Source organism: Musca domestica, unplaced genomic scaffold, assembly GCF_030504385.1.
Source record: "Musca domestica strain aabys unplaced genomic scaffold, Musca_domestica.polishedcontigs.V.1.1 106, whole genome shotgun sequence".
Taxonomy (NCBI): Eukaryota; Metazoa; Arthropoda; class Insecta; order Diptera; family Muscidae; genus Musca; species Musca domestica.
In genome coordinates, this window is record NW_026712122.1 from 476937 (window position 1) to 496542 (window position 19606).

Here is a 19606-nt window from a genome sequence, read left to right on the forward strand (position 1 = left end):
CACAAATACCAATTTTTAGACAAATCAGTGAAAAAATGTGGCAAAAACCATCAAAATACCGAATATCGGGAGTTACCGTTATATGGGGGCTATACCAAATCATGGACCCATACATGCAATGTTTCGCCACCGGAGCTGGAACCCATTATGACCAACGAATACCAATTTATAGACAAATCCGTGAAAAAATGTGGCAAAAAAATTAAAATACCGAATATCGGGAGGTACCTTTATATGGGGGCTATACCAAAACGTGAACCCATACATGCAATGTTTTGCCACACGCACAGGGACCCGTTATGACCTACAAACACCAATTTCAGACAAATCCGTGAAAAAATGTGACATAAATCATCAAAATACCGAATATCGGTAGGTACCGTTATATGGGGACTGTACCAGAACGTGGACCGATATATCTCATTTTCAACACCAACCATCCTAGACACAATACAAATTGCTCTGCTAAATTTTGGCGCTCTACGTCAAATAATGTGGGCTGTATCGTGATTTCAACAGACAGACAGACGGACATCGTTAAATCGACTTTATGAAGTCTACGACGAATATTTAAGGATGTTACAAACGGAATGACAAAGTTAATATACCCTCCTTTCCAAGGTGGAGGGTATAAAAATTCCAACCAACCTCAGACTGCTTTCTTTACTAAGCCACTCGTCCGACAGCTGTTAACATTATTCCGGTGACAGCTCATTATATAGTTTACAAGCGTAAAAAAAGTATTTTGGTGAGAATTTTCCAGAAAAAAGTTATTCGTAATGGAATTCAAGCCACAAGTGGCTATTGTTGGAGCAATCCAGCATTTAAATGTGAATAAATCTTTTGTGTATCGTACCATCGCTCGTTACCGTGATACTGGTAGCGTAGCCCGACGTCAAGGAAATGGACGGAAGAAAACAGCAACATCAACAGAAATGGTTCGAAAAGTGAAGAAGCGATTTGATCGAAACCCGCATCGCAGTGGCCGAAAAATTGCTCGAAGTCGAGAGATCGGTTGGCCACCAGAACTCAAGCGCCAGCCATGGTGATGGTGTGGGCCGCCATAACAGCCGATGGTCGCTCTCCGCTCGTTTTAATCGACCGTGGCATTAGAATAAACGCCGAATATTATCGCGAAAATATTCTGGGGGCGTATTAAAGCCTTAGGCACGCAAATATTTTGGCCACAGACCTTGGACATTCCAACAGGATCGCACCATCGCACTCAGCACGCGCCACTCAAGAATGGTTACAAAATTAAGTTGCTCGCTTCATTTCCAGCGCACAATGGCCACCAAAATCTACGGTTACAAATCAGTTGGAGTATTGTGTCTGGAGTATTTTGGAAGGCAAGGTTGGCACTAAAAAATACCAAAGTGTCGATCACCTTAAGCAAGCGCTTCGCCGGGAATGGCCCAAAATACTGCAGAGCAACATTCTGGCAGCGTGTGACGGTTTCACTGGCCGTTTGAAGGCCATAATTCGTGCCAAAGGTGATCACTTCGAAGAAATCTAAACTTACTCTAAAATTTGATGTTTTTTCCGAAATTTTTTTCTTTCATTCAATAAAATTTAAAAAAAAATGTAAAAATTATGGCCTTTGACTTCGTTGAATTTTTTATCTAACCCTGTACTCACAAAGAGCCCGGAATACAGCAAATTTGGTGAGAAATTGGGTCGTCTTTCTCGTAAATCAATAAGTACGGTAATATGGGGGTTAAATCAAATTGCGCGTCTATATTTGACATATTATTGTGTCGTGTTAAACTGAGAAGGCGAGATTCGGTTATAATTGGGGCAGAATCTTTTAAAGTACCGAAAATCAGTATGAATGCTTATTTGTTGACTATTCCGAAAAGTGGATCTCCATTGATTTTTTTGGGACCTCCGACGAACACAAAATGTCTAATTTGGTTGAAAATCAGGATGTACCGTTATATGGGAGCTATGTCCATCAAAGTGGTAAAATTACAAATGCGTTGGGGTGTTGTAACTATTAAATAGTGTTCCACAATATACAGTTTAATAAAATATCAACAAGTTTTATTCAATCAAATGATTTTTTATTGTTTTGTTATCTGGTAGTATCGTTTACAATCATCTGAACCGCTATTAGTTAAGCCATATTCATTATTTGCCGCCCTGTAGAAATGATAAAATAACATTGACATCTAATATTCATTTCGAAATAAATTTAGCTTAGAAACTTACCAAAATGCTGCTCAAGAGACCAGTAACAACATTTAAAATTGGCTCGGGCAATGGTTCTGGTTTCGGCTCAGGTCTAGCTTCAGCCGAGCTTATGGCGCAAATCATTGCAGCGGCAATAACGAAAATGTTGGTGAATTTCATGATGGCTTTATAAGTGTTTTAGCAGGTGTTTAACTGGTGATGTCTGGTAAGAATTTTTGGTGCGCTTTATATAGCAAAATAAACGTTATATTTAATAATTGATTAAAAATCAATAAAACAGACAGACACCTTTTGTTTATACGAAGTAAATTATTTATTAAATATTGATACGTATATCAATAGATTATATTATGGGTACAACATACAAATGTTTTATTGTTTATTATTTTCGTTGAAGGGGGATATCCCAATATTAAAGGTTGTTCACTTTTGATTAAAACCAAAGGAAATGATCGAATGACCTGGAACTCAATACTGGGGCAGGATTTCTATTTTATGACAATGAGAAATGAACACTATTGTAAAGGAAAAAATTGTCAAATAAATTAGAAAGAAAATATTTCTAATTGCACTTTTTATGTCTGTGTGTTCATTGTTTTTATGCAAATGCAAACATTAAGCGAATATCTGCAATTTTTTTAATGATTTAAATACCTGTATTCACCTATGTACGTAATTCCGGGACTTCCACATATTTAATTATATTTAAAACAAGTAAAAAACATTAAGTTCGACCGGGCCGAACTTGTAATATCCTCCATTGAAAGTAAAGGAAACATTTTTATATATGGCCCGGTTTGCGTTGCCGGCCCGTTCTTTTAGTCTTAAATGCATATTTTTTAAAGCCTAATAAATCACAGATCTCACTTATGCAAGCGGCACAATTTTGATTTTAAGTAATGACTCCATTATAATGACTCCAATTTTGATAATAATTAATGACTTGATTATAAGTAATGACTCCATGACTAAATAGAAATAAATTTTTGTGTTAAATACCTATGTGATAAAGAACATCTATAATAGCCCCATGTGAAAATTCAGCTTAATTTTTGGTATTGTAAAAAGCTTAACATTTCCATTCAAATGATCTATAATATGGAATTTGTATTTCCAACGTTTAAAATCCCCTACTACGTGGTAAGGGAAGGCAGAATGTTGTCAGAATAGCCAAAAAATTACTCTTTTGCTCCGATTACCGATTAGATGGGCATTAATTTTTTTTTGTCATTTCAATTGTGCGGTGGATCTCCACAGTGGACATAAAGTTCACATTTTTCATCATAGTATAATTTAATGACGATTTAACAATTTTTCGGTCCCGCGTTACTTTCTAATTTCGTATTTTTTTCATGTTTCTGCCACAATTTCCGACTGAATGAGTCCCAGATTGACATTTCGGAGTTTATTTCATATAGACGTACATCCCAAATCTACGTTCCCAACCAATATTCTCTTGGGGGTTACAAATGCAATAGAATTCCAAATTTTCTTTTCTGTCCACACATTGGTTGGGAAAGTGGACTTGGGGGTATACTAATGTGGGGACTATACTTAAATAAATTCCTATGTGGATAATTATCTGTAAGAAGGTTTTTTTACACCAGGTTGCCTCAAGACTAAGATGGACCCTTTTCCGAAAAACAAAAATTTTATGAGAAGAGGTTTTCTTCCCCCTTAGAAACAAAAATGTCAAATAAGGGTCAAAAAAAAATGGAAGAAGAGGCCAAGATCCCGAATACCTTAAATCATATGATGGTGATACCAAAACAGTACGAAAAATATGGTTAAAATGTAGAATATACTTGAAATCGGATTGTTCCGTTATCGGGGGTTATGACCCATATCATGACCTGCCAAGCGATTAAAGGTATCTTGAATGTTTAGGAAGAATTTCTGGAAGGAATTCGCTCTACTATTTTGGGTTCTTTATAGTCGGTATTTCACTGATTGTAGTCCGTGTATTTTGCATTTTGAGTTCTTATTGGCCGAATTATTGTCATATGAAGGAAGCAGGTCCACTTTTTTAAATGAACCACATAACGCTATTTCGGTAATTTTCATCTTCCAACTGAAGGTCCTGGAGTTGAAATCTAGATGCCAATTTTATACATGAAAGATCGCCATTTAACATCATATTGCGCACTCACTTCATTTTTTAATATTATTCATTAAGAATTGAAAACAATGAGAAATGTTCACTTCAATATAGAAAAAAGAAAGAATTGAAAAAAGAAAAAGAATCTTCAACTAGTTCGCTGATTTTTTACGGCAAATTTTAAAAGGTCCTTACGAATGTTCATACCTTATTCTCTTCTGAAATAATATTATTCGTATTCCCCATTAATTACATAAAATCTATAAATAACAGTTTTATCCGTTGTCGCTTTATACTACCCAAAAAAACCTACACATCATATTAGAATTCCAAAAAAAAAAAAAAAAAAAAAAAAAGGAAAATTCGAAAATAGTAAGTCCAAATTGAAAAAATATGCAATATAAAACATTACTATTGTACATTTTAAAAGTCAAAATGAAAATGTTCCAATTTCACATTTTTAAGCGATTTTTTGGATTTTATTCTTTTCTGCAAGAGGCAATTCCGAATTTGTCTGAATCGTTAAAATCAGACCGCCGGTTTTTATGTTATAATCGTACTAACTAACACAATTTTCTTTTAAATATAGAGAGATAGATTTAAAAGTAGGCGCGTTCCTCAGCCCCTAAATAAATACTAAGGGTTGGATGGAGAGCCAACAGTATCTCGTGTAATAATTCTCAAACCGATATCTTCATTATTTTGGCAAATATAAGGATTTTAGATAAATCGAAATAGTGGGCGTAAAAGTAGACGTGGTCAATATTTTTTTCTTTAAAAGCCTAACTCGGGGTATGACGAATGTTTGTACAAAAAATTATTCAAATCGGTCCACCCGTTCTCAACTGTTTCCATTATCAACGAACAATAATTGATTTTTATATATATAGATTTCAATTCAAGCGCTTTTCACTTTAAACTTCATATACTAGTATACAATACTTTTTGCAAATGCAGTTAAACTTATCAAAAAACCATAAAGTGTGTGAGGCCGTTATATGGGGCCATATCAAAACGGGAACAATTTTATTTTTCAAGCATTGCCATCTGTCAAATCTTCTAAAATACCAAATTTGAAACAATTATGTGGGTAAATGTGACTGGGATTATCAAAATACCGAATATCGGTGGGAATCGTTATATGTCCGCTATAGGGAAACGTTGAACTAAATATTCAATGTTCTGCAACCGGGCTGGAACCCACTATGAACTAAAAATACCAATTTTTATCAAAATATGGAATATCGGCAGGTACCAATTTTTAGACAAATCCATGAAAAAATGTGGAAAAAATCGTCGAAATACCGAATACTATACCAAAACGTTGACCGATATATCTCATTTGCAATACCAACCATCCTAGACACAACACAAATTGTTCTGCTAAATGTTCACTCTCTACGTCAAAAAATATGGGCTGTATCGTTATTTCAACAGACAGACGGACAGGTGGACATTGTTTAATCGAGTTAGAACTTTATGCTGATTATGTATATATAGACTTCATGGGGCCTACGATGAATAATTGGGGATGTTACAAACGGAATGACAATGTAAATATACCCTCCTTTGAGAGGTTAAAAAGTTTCTTCTAAAAAGTATCTGTCAGTTTTGCCGACAAATGTATATCCTCAGCCAATGTTCGATTATTTAAATATATTATAACTTCTGTAATGATTATTCAAATTGATGACCCTTGACTGTATTGGTCACTTCCTTCACTTTATATGAGGTATACGATCATTTTCAGAAAATGTTTACATGTGCGTGATTAACCAGAGCTAGTTGACCGAAGTATTCGATTTTAATACTTCATATAATACAGATAAAATATTGGTTTGGGCAAAATTCCAAGAAAATCGAACGTTTAGATACATTTTTATGTGAAATCATAAATTCCAAATTTATCTCTGGTTTCAGACAAACATTTTAGATATAGCAAGTTGTAAAGAAGCGCTGACTTGTTTCGCAAGTTATAAAAGTATGAAAAATTGTGACCCTTTGTGGGTAAGGTATCAGAAGGGGGGGTTCCCAGATATATATCATCTTCACAACAGATCTTATGTTAGCAGAAATGTTTGTATGTGTGAAATTTGATGATAGTTTGATGCGTTTTTCGCTTTCTTTGAAAATTTTGTGTTTGAAAATCTTGAACCCTAGGCGGGGAGGTACCAGAAGAAATGGTACGATATCTACCATCTTCATAACAGATATTATGTTGATGGAAATATTGAGATGAAGGAATCGAATGTTAATTTCGGGTTTTATGAGCTTCATGAATATTCAAAATTTTGATCCTTTGTGGGGGAGGTACCTGAGGTACCATCTTCACACCAGACCTTGGGTTAATAAAAATATTAGGATGTGTGTAATTTCAAGAAATTGTCCATTTTCGCACCTGACATAGCACTGATGGAAATATTAGGATTTACCATGTTGGAGCAAAATCGGATCATCCTTTCTCTTTCTGTGCAGTAAAATATTTTTTTGAAAATTTCAACCTTTTGTGGGGGAGGTGCCAGAAGGAGTGGACCGATATTGCCTATCTCCGAACTCGATCTAAGTCAAACAATAATATTACTATGTACCAAGTTTGGATCAACTTAGATACTCCCTTTGTGAGTTATTATGCGCACCAGCCAGACAGACGGAGGGACATCGCTAGATCGACTCCAAATGACCTGAAACAGATTTTGTACAAGGAGACCAAGGGTCAAAAATCGTTATTTCGATGAAGCAAGTTTTGGCCGTATCAAATGATATACCCTCTGCTGTCATATGACTCAGGGTATAAAAGTGGCAAATGACCCATGTTTCAGATAACCTTTGTCTCCATCGTAATGAACTTACATCCATTCTAAACGTCCCCGTCCATCTTTTCAACTTTCACTTGTATATGTCAAAGAAAGAGTAACAATCTCTTATATTTTCTGCGTAATTTGGGAAAATAGCTAATCCCTTACTCTGTTTTCAATACTTCATTATAAACACCAAAAACAATTGAATAACCTTCAACCATGAGCCTAAGTGCATTTGCAAAATATAAAACAAATAACTGACGTCTTTATATGTTTACCATTCGACTGATCCGTTTCTAAACAAAGAAAATGCACTCTAGTCATTGACGCTTCTCCATTAGAAAAAAATTTTAATTTGCTATATAAAGCCATCTCATTTCAGAATAATCATTAAATCATCCTTTAACTCTTTTGGAGATAAAATGAAATTCAACAAAGTTTTCGTTATTGCTGCTTCAATGCTTGTGGCCATTGCTTCGGTTGAAGCTAGACCCGAGCCCAAACCAGAGCCATTGCCTGAGCCTATTTTAGCCATTGTTACTGACCTGTTGGGCGGTCTTCTGGTATGTACTAAAAGAGAGGACTATTTTATATATATTTTTTTTACAATAAATGCTTTTTATATTTTTCAGGGAGGCAGATAAATGAATTCATTGAAAGCGATAACCAAAATTTTGTATAATTGAAATGGACGATTTTAAATAAAAATTCTAAACTAAACAAAGACAAAATACATGTGTGTTTCATTTTTAAATTAGCGAAAACCGAAGATGGGATTGTTCACGGATAAGTGAACATGTTTTTATAATAAAGTGAATAGCGGGGTTTACCCAGTGTAGCAAAAAAAAAAGTCAAACGGTGCGTACATTATTTCGCGTACATCTGGTCCATCGAGCCTTAACATAAAATAATAATAATAAAAGAATCAGCAAAATAAATGAAACATATAACAAAATGGGCAACACTGAAACCCAGATTGAAAACCAAAGAGACATAGTCGACAGTATGGTGAAAATTAAGCAGCAGCTGAATGATCCAATGCGCACTTGTAGAGTCCGTAATGGAAAAAACTGCTAGAGGAGAATGGGAAAATTTTCCTAAAAAACACGAGATATTGATGTCGAACCCTTTTAAATATGGTGACTATTACGAAAACGATATATACGGCTACACCCGAAAAGTGATGCGGGAAATTGAAAAATCAATTAACAAAATTAAAACCGCAGAATTAAGATCCCAAAAATTGCTATCGGAAGACTCAACAGAAGCTGAAGAAACTGGAGCAGACAATAAATTGATGGCGGCAGACAACAAGGATGATAAAGGAATGGCTGTGGGGTCATACTCCCGGGACGACGATTCCTTGGAGAGCTTGGCACCGACCAAGATCGAGTTAGAGGCTAGAGGAATCATACGAGAGGTGGAATGTACTATGATACTGATGGATAGCCTAGAGACGGAAAAGGATATAGAGACAGCATTTGATTTTATCGGAAATATTTTGAAGACCGCAAAAAGGGAGATACTAACCGATCCAGAAATTCAGGAACAATGGAGACGACTGTTAATGAAGAAATCAAAAATGTTAGCAGCGATCAGAAAAACTCAGTCAAAAATAGCAGAAAGGGTGGAGCAGCCGTACAGCATCATTAATAAAAGGGAAATAGAAGTTCCCACATTCAGTGGTGATATAAGTGAATGGGAATCGTTTCATTATCTTTTCAAGAGCCTAGTGTACGATGCACCGTACTACACCAACGTGGAAAAAATGCATAGGCTAAAGGCGGCTGTAAAAGGAGAGGCGAGTGCTATAATACAACATCTAAGGACGCAGGACAACACTTATGACGAGGCGCTACAGTTGTTGAAATTAACATACGAGAATCGGAGGGTGCTATTCAATATGGTGGATGGTGGATGGTGGATGACATTTTGGATCAGCCAACAATGGATAGTGACTCCACGAAGAGCGTGAAGCAGATGTTGGACACAACAAAGAATAGCATTCAAGGCCTTAAATCAATCAATATAAACAATACAATCGAGATGAAGAAGAACAAGGATATCCATCTGTGTCGCTGGGGCAATAAGGTGCTCAAGAAAACGCAAGTTGCCATGAAGATGCCTGGTAGAAATCATCCAGCTAGAAAAAGGCAGGCTGAAGAGACAAGAAATTATGACCTCTAGGGCGATAAACTGTCTAAGGACTGTAAGATGGCGCTGCCAGAGAATGATCACATTTTTCGCAACAGAAAGAAGACGACACATAAAACGGATTAAGCCTAGGAATTAAAGCCGGCAGACAAAGGAGGTGGGACGTTCAAGATAGATCGGCTGGAAAGATGGAGGAGTTTCCTGGGCGCCATAACTTAATTTCTTTTCTCTTAAAATGTCAGTTCCCTTAGATTTATTTAACTTTTTATATTTTATATGTATTTTTGCCCCTGCCAATTTTTTTTATTCCGCGTACAGGATCATATTTGCTCACAGATTTTGAAAACAATTTATGTACTGTTTGGGTACATACGTGAGATCAGAACCCCAACGTTAAGTTCTGAACTTATTTATTGGTTAATGGAGGATAAATTTATGGTTATGGGGTAATGGGTGATGTGCTGCAAATATTTAATGGTGTCAAAATGAACTTTATAATTCCATTATTTCGTAACGAGGTTTTTTGCAGTTTTCAAAAGAGTTAGTCCCAGCTGAGGACAATTTGCATAGGATTTTCCCTAAAAAGCGACAAAGTTATTGGCACTTTTATATGGGGACTAATTACCCAAATTTGGAATTTAAAATAGGGCCATAGTCAAGAATATATGTCAAATCCGCTGGTGCTTAAATAAGGCCTATGAGAAAATATCGACCCTTCGTCCTGAAGTTTTTTTAAGAACGAATCCCACCCACAGACAAAATAATTTTAAACCGGGGGTAGCGTCATATGGAACCCATAAAAAACGTTTACCCATACATTTAATTTTTTGGATAAAATATGGACTACTACAAGCAAAATGATAAAAAAAATATATGGAAACTGGACCCTCTGTTTATGACAATCTAGGCTATTCCGAAAAAAATTATTTTTATACCCTCCACCATACAATGGAGGGTGTATTAAATTTGTCATTCCGTCTGCAATGCCTCGAAATAAAATTATAAGGCGATTTAGCGATGTCTGTCGGTTTGTCTATCTGTTGAAATCACGATAGAGTTCACATTGTTTAATCTAGAGCTCTGAAATTTGGCACAAATTTTTACAATACATGCAGGTATAGGTATAGCCCCCATATAATGATACCCCCAGAATTTCGATATTTTGAAGCTTTCTGCCACAATTTCCAACCAAATCAGCTGAAGTCTGTCCTCTTCCTGCAAAAAATGTTCACTTCAGCTCCACCAATTAGTAGTGCCCCTTATATAACGGCACCTCCCAATTCTCGGTATTTTACAAAATTTTCAATTAAATTACATGATAATATAGGCTTCGCTATTTTCTTTTTTTACCCTCCACCTTGGAAACTTAAATTTGTCATTCCGTTTGTAACATCCTTAAATATTCGTCGCAGACCCCATAAAGTATATATATTCATAATCAGCATAAAATTCGAAGTCGATTTAACGATGTCCGTCTGTCTGTCTGTTGAAATCACGTACAGCCCACTTTATTTGACGTAGAGCACCAAAATTTAGCAGGGCAATTTTTATTGTGTCTAGGATTGTTGGTATTGAAAATGAGATATATCCGTCCACGTTCTGGTATAGCCCCCATATAACGGTACCTCCCGATATTGGGTATTTTGATGATTTATGCCACATTTTTTCACGGATTTGTCTGAAAATTGGTATTTGTAGGTCATAACGAGTCCCTGTGCGTGTGGCAAAACATTGCATGTATAGGTCAACGTTTTGGTATAGCCCCCATATAAAGGTACCTCCCGATATTCGGTATTTTGGTTATTTTTTGCCACATTTTTTCACGGATTTGTCTAAAAAGTGGTATTTGTTGATCATAATGGATTCCAGCTCCGGCGGAGAAACATTGCATGTATGGGTCCACCATTTGGTATAGCACCCATACAACTGTACCTCCCAATATTCGATATTTTGATGGTTTTTACCACATTTTTTCACTGATTTGTCTTAAAAATGGTATTTGTGAGCCAGAATGGGTCCTAGTTCGTGTGGCGAAACATTGTATGTATAGGTCTACGTTTTGGTATAGTCCCTATATAACGGTACCTCCCAATATTCGGTATTTTGATGATTTTTGACACATTTCTTCACGGATATATCTAAAAATTGGTAGTTGTAGATCATAATGGGTCCCAGTTCATGTGGCGAGTCATTGTAATTATAGGTCCACGTTTTGGTATAGCCCTCATATAACGGTAACTCCCAATATTCGGTAATTTTATGATTTTTGGCACATTTTTTCACGGATTTGTCTGAAAATTGGTATTTATAGGTCATAATGGGTTCTAGCTCCTTTGGCGAAACATTGCATGTGTAGGTCCACGATTTGGTATAGCATTTTAATGGTTTTTGCCACATTTCTTCTAATGTTTCCTTTACCCTAAGGTGGAGGGTATTAAAAGTTTGGCCCGGCCGAACTTAATGTTTTTTTATTTGTTTTATTCTAATTTAAACGGACTGATATTCTGAATGAACATATTCTATTCGTTTCATTATTTTAATTTTCTTTGATAAACATAGTGGCGAAGGGCATTAAAAGTTCAGCCCGGCCCAACTTAAAGCCCTCTTTGTACATTTTTTTTAATTTTAACATTTAATATTTAGTTTTTTTTTTTTTTTTTTTTGTTTAATAGAAACATAATCTAGTGAATTGTATGAGATTTATGATCGTTTGAAGGCCATAACTCGTGCAAATGTGACCAATTCGAACAAATCTAAACTTATTCTAAAATTTGATGCTATTTCCCACATTTTTTGCTTTCATAAAAATAATATATAACTTTAAAAAAATGAAAAAAATTTTGGCGTTTGACTTTGTTGCATGTTTTTTTATCTCACCCTGTAAGTCCATATAAAAAATCGTATAATTTAATAATATTCTATGATGCAAAGAATCATTCCTCTGGTTCCTCAATCCACCGGGTACTTTTCTTACAAATGAGGGATTTAAATATATCTCCGAAAAATTTTAATATAATTCACACATTTTTTTGTTAGATTGGAAAAACGAAGGACTTTTGGGGGATCTTCAAAGTGACCTTCAAACATTACCAGTGTTGCTTTGTTCTTAACACACTAAATGAGTAAATAAAGGTAGCAAATTCTCCAGCTATTTTATACCAATTACTGTTGCACTTTTTTTTGTATGTTATTAAAACAACAATTGAACAACCTTCACTCTTAAATTAAACAAATGTTCTCAAATTTAAAACAATTCTGTGTATGAAGTCTACATATTTGTCATTTGACTGACTTTTTAACAATAAATGCATTCCTCAAATTATTTGTTTTTCATCTGTTGAAAACACGAAATGTGCAACTCCATTTTGCTATAAAAAGATGAAATAATTTTCAAAAGTCATCAATTCATCCAACGCCTTCTATCACAATGAAATTTAACAAAGTTTTCATTATTGCCGCTTCAATGCTGTTGGCCATTGTTTCGGTTGAAGCAAAACCGGAGCCAAAACCAGAACCATTACCCGAGCCTATATTAACCATCGTTACTGATCTGCTTGGAGGACTTCTAGTAAGTACAGGACCAAGGGATATACGGTAGTTCTTTTTTTTAAATATATTAAACGCATTCTTTATATATTTTGCAGGGCGGCAGATGAAGACATTAAATCCACAAAAAAATGAATAAATAAAAATTATGTGTCTTAAATGATTGAAAGGATGATATTGAATAAAAATAATAAAAAAATGATGTGATTTTTTTTTATTTTGTAATGAGTAGTTCTCAGATAATAGCTTAAATTATGTATGAGAACTCGAAAATCCTATTACCACATATATACACTTTTGAGCTATTTAAATATAGCGTATGGAATGTTCGAATAACTTGAGCACAGCTTTCGCTTTATACGAGACATGTGATTTTCATATTTTTGCAATTTATGGCACCAAAAAAGGACGTGGAAAGTCCTTATTGTCAAAGTTTAAGTTTAAAACGAAATTTTACAGAGAGTACAGAGAGGCCAAAGAAGAAGTGAAGTAATTAGCCAATGTTTCCAAAAATTTATTGATGGATATAAGACACCGGCTAAATTCCAGTTCGAATCAGAAACACTATTCTCTTTATGCGTTACAGCTATTAGGTTGCAGCTTTTCAGTGAATACTGCATTCATTTAAAAAAAAACAAACGTTTGTTGCACCTCGAAATGTTGGTTTCAGACCCACGATGTTATATATGGACCATATTATCTCGCCAATCTGCGTCGATTTAGCTAAGTTTGTGCAATCATGCTACAGATGGCGATTATGACCCAATACTCACGAATTTTTGCATTGACTTGGGGTGATAAGTTTGATTGGGCCCAAAATTGTGTAACACCTCTAAATATTGTTCCCCGACATAAGAAACTATATATGGATCTTCACATCTCCCTTCCGAGCAGAGCCGTTCTAGATATACAGGGTGAGATGAAAAAACTGCAACCAACTTCAGACTGCTATCATTTTTAACCCACTCGCCCGACTGCTGTTAAAATTATTCCAATGACAGCTCATTAGGCCATATTTCGTGCCAAAGGTGACCAATGAAATTTAAAACAAGTAAAAAAACATTAAGTTCGGCCGGGCCAAACTTTTAATACCCTCCACCTTAGGGTAAAAGAAACATTAGAAGAAATGTGGCAAAAATCATCAAATTACCGAATATCGGGAGGTACCGTAATATGGGGGCTATACCAAAACGTAGACCTATAATTACAATATTTCGCCACACGAACTAGGACCCATTATGACCCACAAATACCAATTTTTAGACAAATCAGTGAAAAAATGTGGCAAAAACCATCAAAATACCGAATATAAGGAGGTACCGTTATATGGGGGCTATATCAAATCGTGGACCCATGCATGAAATGTTTCGCCACCGGAGCTGGAACCCATTATGACCAACAAATACCAATATTCAGACAAATCCGTGAAAATGTGGCAAAAATCATCAAATTACCGAATATCGGGAGTTACCGTTATATGGAGGCCATACCAAATCAGGGACCCATACATGCAATAATTCGCCACCAGAGCTGGAAACCAGTATGACCCACAAATACCAATTTTTAGACAAATCCGTGAAAAAATGTGGCCAAAAAAAAACTAAAATACCGAATATCGGGAGGTACCTTTATATGGGGGCTATACCACAACGTGGACCTATACGTGCAATGTTTTGCCACACGCTCAGGGACCCGTTATGACCCACAAATACCAATTTTCAGACAAATCCGTGAAAAAATGTGCCCTAAATCATCAAAATACCGAATATCGGGAGGTACCGTTATATGGGGACTATACCAGAACGTGGACCGATATATCTCATTTTCAATATCAACCATCCTAGACACAATGCCAATTGCTCTGCTAAATTTTGGCGCTCTACGTCAAATAATGTGGGCTGTATCGTGATTTCAACAGATGGACAGATAGACAGACAGACGGACGGACGGACGGACAGACAGACAGACTAAATGTATTCTACTCCCCGCAACACTATGCGTTGGGGGGTTTTATATACAGGTCGCAATTATCGTCCGATCCTCATCAAATTTTGCATAAGGGCTTGGTTTAGAGCTAGAATAGAAGACTATCATTTTTGATGTTTGCAAAATTTTTAGGGATGCAATTGCAGTCGTTCTTTGGGTCGGCTCTAAGGATGTCCAATGGATTATATTTAGCTGTAAAATGAACCACAACTTTCATGTGAAATTGTTTTGAATACCTAATAACACTACGTAGCGCGTAAGTATAGGACAAATGCCCCAGTTAAAATACCTCAAGTAATATCTGGGCCCTGCTCTATGACATCATTTAAAAAATGAAATCTTCCAAAATGGATTTGGACATAATGGGGCTTCCAACATTGATAGCAAAAAAAAGATAGATTTTATTTTCTTCCCTGGTCGAATTTTTAAAGTAATAAAAGATTGTTCGAGAAATAAGTAAATATTATGTGATGATAATCTTCAACATATTTTGAAGATTATGGTGCCGTGTCATAGTCCCCACGGACATAATCACCATTACAATTAACCCCCAGAAAGTAGGGGACTTAATCCCCATAATGATAGGGATTACGTCCAAAACTATTGCGGATATAAACCCCATTATGTGGTAGAAATTTGTTAACTGATTATGATTATTCGACCCGAAAGTTCGGGTTTTATTCCGATCTACAAAACTGGATTGAACCTTTTCCGAAGCAATATAAGAAAATTTATATTTTTGTAACGGAACTTTTGAACTCTTACCTTTCCAAAATTATGCCAAATGTGGTAATATATCTTGTAGTCCCGCAGATGTTATTGATAAATGTCATGAAATTAAGATTTTTCCCACTATTATGCATCCAACATTTATGGCTTTTTTAAGTAGCAGGCCTTCGGTCTACACTTGAGATTTCCTCATCTGGGGTTTGGACACACCCTGGCTATCCGATCCATAGATTTTCTAAATTTTATAACTTTTATAAATAGCCGGACTACGGCCAGGACTTGAGATTTTCTCCTCTGGGTTACGTCCAACACCGGCTTTCGATCCATAATTTTTCTAAACTTTGTAACTTTTTTTAAAAAATGCCAGGTCAATCCGAGCATAGCCCTAAAATCAACTTAAGCCTTTTTCCTTAGCCCTCACAGCAAACGGTCATACTATCCACATTTTTAAGGCGAACATAACCACATAATTGCAATGGGGATTATGTCCAGGCATTGAAGATTATATCTATTCTGTAATACTGTATCAGAAATTTTCGAAACTTCCGAAGGGAGGCTCTTTGGAAATTATTATACCTTCAGTCATATGGCTAGAGGGGGCATATATCATTTGATGCGGCCAAACGTGCCTCATCGACATAACGGTTTCAGACCCTAGGTGTTTTTGGACCAAATACGTTTCAGAACATTTGGAGTCGATCTGGCGATGTCCGTCTGTCTGCCTGCCTAGTGCGCACAATAACTCTCGAAGTGAGTATCCTAATATTTTTATCTTTGCTAGGTTAGGTGCGAAAATGGACAATATAGACCGATTCCTTCTAGAACCTCTCTCACAAAGCGCCAAAATTTAGAATAATTTTTTTAATAATAATCATAAAATTTTAATAATTGTTTTAAAATTTCGCATATCTCAATATTTCGAACAACTCTAGGTCGGGTATGAAGATGGGATAGGTCGGACCACTCCTTCTGGTGCCTCCCCCACAATGGGTGAACATTTTGAACAATTATATTTCTTATGAAACACGAAATAACCATCCAATTCTCTTCAAATTTCACAAATCTAAATATTTTCCCTAAAGCAAGATCTGGTGCGAAGTTGCGATGTTTCGGCTTACTCCTTCTGGTACCTCCCCCACAAAGGGCTAAAATTTGAAACAAATGTGAAATATGAGTACGATGGTCTTCAAATTTCGAACATCTTAATATTTCCACTAACACAATGTTTGGTATGAAGAACAGATATATCGGACCACTATTTCTGGTACCTCCCCGAAAACGGGTCAACATTTTTAATAGCCTGGTACCTTTCTCACAAAGGGTGGCGATATTCAATACATATACCTCTTATAGCTCGGGAAACAAGTCAACGATTCTTTTCAAACTTGGTATATCAAAAATTTCTCTCAGCCAGAGATCTGATGTGAATGTGAAATTTATCGTCCCACACCTTATCGTACTTCCTCACAAGAGTTTTACATTTTGATTAACAATTACTATCATAAAATACTTTTTCGACGTTCTCTATTCACACTTTCCCTATTCAAAGGATCAACAGTTTGAATAATCATATGGCAAGTCACAATATATTAAATTATAGGGATAGTGCCTCAAGGTATACATCTGTCGACAACACCGACTGATACTTTTCAACTTGTTTCTATTAAACTTTGATGAAGTTCGAACATGGAGAATATCGGTCGATAACTTATTCTTCCAAAACAGGATTATCTTCCCACAATTTCATAAGAAATCGTTTTTTTTTTTAAATTATACTTAAAACTTTTCTTTCTTTCTTTCGATCATAACCATTGTTGTACAAAATTTCGATTCTCCGACCATTGCTGTATGAAAGGAATAAACATTGGTGTTTGTAATGGCAACGACCGCTTGGATTATTTTTAGAAATTATTTATTGTCCCTTATTTGTATGTTTGAATTGCAAACTAAAATATCAATTGAATAACCTTGAATATTAGAACTCATTTTATTCAACTTTAGACGTCTGAAAATTTTTAACATTTGAATGAATTCTTCATTGACAATAGATGCATTCTAGGCATTGTTTACTTTTGAACGGTAAATAACTTCAAGCTTGTGCCACATTTTGCTATATAATCGGATAACGATCTCCCAATATCCATCAATTCATCCAAATCCTTATATCAAAATGAAATTCAACAAAGTCTTCCTTATTGCCGCTTCAATGATTTTGGCCATTGCCTCGGTTGAAGCTAAACCGGAGCCAAAACCTGAACCATTGCCCGAACCTATATTGAATATTGTCACTGATCTTCTTGGTGGACTTTTGGTGAGTGCATTGTTATATAGGAGCTTACCCCTTTGATTGAATTGAATAATTCGAATATTTATATTTTTTTTGTAGGGTGGCCGATAAACATTTCTTTAAATTTCCATGTTTTACGAATGACAAAAATTTATAATTTTTTAATAAAATGACATAAAAAATATTCTTTTTTCTTTTAAATTGGCTCCATTGATTGTGGTACCTTAAAAATGAAGTCTTATCCAGGGTAAATTGGTCTTTGATGGTTCTATATATACTAAACTAAAAATGGCAAAAAAAAAACAAATATTAAAATGAACTTACCTGAAGAGTTATTCATGAATTTAGTGTAGAAAAATCGGGGTTAATCCATGGAATCTGAAAATATCATATAAGAACCGATTAATATTTTACAAATCATATGACAATTATGACTGCTAGTCGCAATGTAGTCTTAAGTCTGAGGGTACAATAACTCTGTGTAACATAGAAAATAATTACAGGGAAAATTCAGTGTATTATGAGAGTAACGCTAAGTAAAAAAGCTGTAAGTTCGGTCAGGCCGAACTTTAAATACCCTCCACCATTTGGAAAGAATTTGCCAATTGTCAAAAAACAAAAATTAAAATTAAAATCCGTTAAAAATTCTGTTAAAATCTTAAAAATACCGAATGTGGCCATTATATAAGAGTCTATACAAGACGTGAACCTATATAGGCTGTAATATCCATTACGAATTTCAATTTCCAAATTGTAAACAATTCCGGTGAATAGTGTCGCTAAAATCATGAAAATACCGAATATCGGGAGGTGCCGTCATATGGGGGTCATACGAAATTTTGTGCAGATCAAGAATATATATATACTTTGTGGGGTCTAAAATGTATATTTCGAGATCTTACAAACGGTGTGACAAACATCCATACTATGGTGGAAGATATAAAAACAGCTAAGTTCGCTCAAACCAAACTTTTAATATCCTAGCAAAATGAAAAAAAAAATCGTTAAAAAATATCGTTATAATATTTAATATTCCTAATATGAGGGGTTACAGTAATATGTTGCTATACGAAAACTTGGACCTTAACAAAGAAGGATGTGTCTGTTACGAGCTCCAAACACCAAATTAAAGATAATTGTGTTGAAAAATGTCGCTAAATTCTCAAAATATCGAATATTGGGAGGTTATAGGGGACCTATACGAAGGCGTGGATCTGTACACTCAATCCAAATACACAGCAAATTTTTTATAGAACCAGTCAGAATTGAGGATGAATGTGGAATTTATGGAAAATGCTAAATTCGTTTGAAAATGATCGATTCAGATTAAAACTCCAAAAGAGTTCGGGGGTTCCAGGCCAAATTTAAGGCATTCTTATATCCTTGACCGTATACCAGGGAAACACAATATTAAATTTCGCAACATGTAATAGGAAGGTTTGAAAATTTATAGAGAGCTTTGGATTACTTCAGAAATCATTGCTTGGATAAATGGGTTATTTATTTATTTATTTTTATTTATTTATTTATTTTTATTTATTTATTTATTTTTTTTTTTTTTTTTTGTATAGTTCCATATTGGGTAAACACCCTATATTTTCCTTCAAATTTCACTAAAATTTGGTATTTTGGATTCTAATCATGTAGAAATGATAATAACAAACAATTTACAATATAGGTCCCCACTTTGGTACAGACATCATATTAAGGTAGCCCCTGATTTTGGCTACGATTTTTAAAGAATATTTTCAAGGACATGGGACGAAAGAATCATGAATTACGTGAGAACATTTTAAAGAACTTTTGGAAAGAAAA

At 35.2% G+C, this 19606-nt stretch overlaps 3 long non-coding RNA genes across 3 annotated transcripts; 2 read left to right on the forward strand and 1 right to left on the reverse strand.

Moving 5' to 3' along the window:
• Positions 1-2016: 2016 nt before the first annotated feature.
• LOC105261566 (uncharacterized) lies at positions 2017-2378 on the reverse strand. The gene is made up of 2 exons (XR_891418.3): positions 2212-2378; positions 2017-2142 (listed from the first exon to the last, which is right to left on the reverse strand). It is a non-coding gene; the product is annotated as an uncharacterized LOC105261566 (long non-coding RNA).
• Positions 2379-7452: 5074 nt separating this feature from the next.
• LOC131805375 (uncharacterized) lies at positions 7453-7822 on the forward strand. The gene is made up of 2 exons (XR_009343663.1): positions 7453-7652; positions 7722-7822. It is a non-coding gene; the product is annotated as an uncharacterized LOC131805375 (long non-coding RNA).
• A 4716-nt stretch (positions 7823-12538) lies between these two features.
• Positions 12539-12991, forward strand: LOC131805378 (uncharacterized). Its single transcript, XR_009343665.1, has 2 exons — positions 12539-12811; positions 12888-12991. It is a non-coding gene; the product is annotated as an uncharacterized LOC131805378 (long non-coding RNA).
• The last annotated feature ends 6615 nt before the right edge of the window (positions 12992-19606 follow it).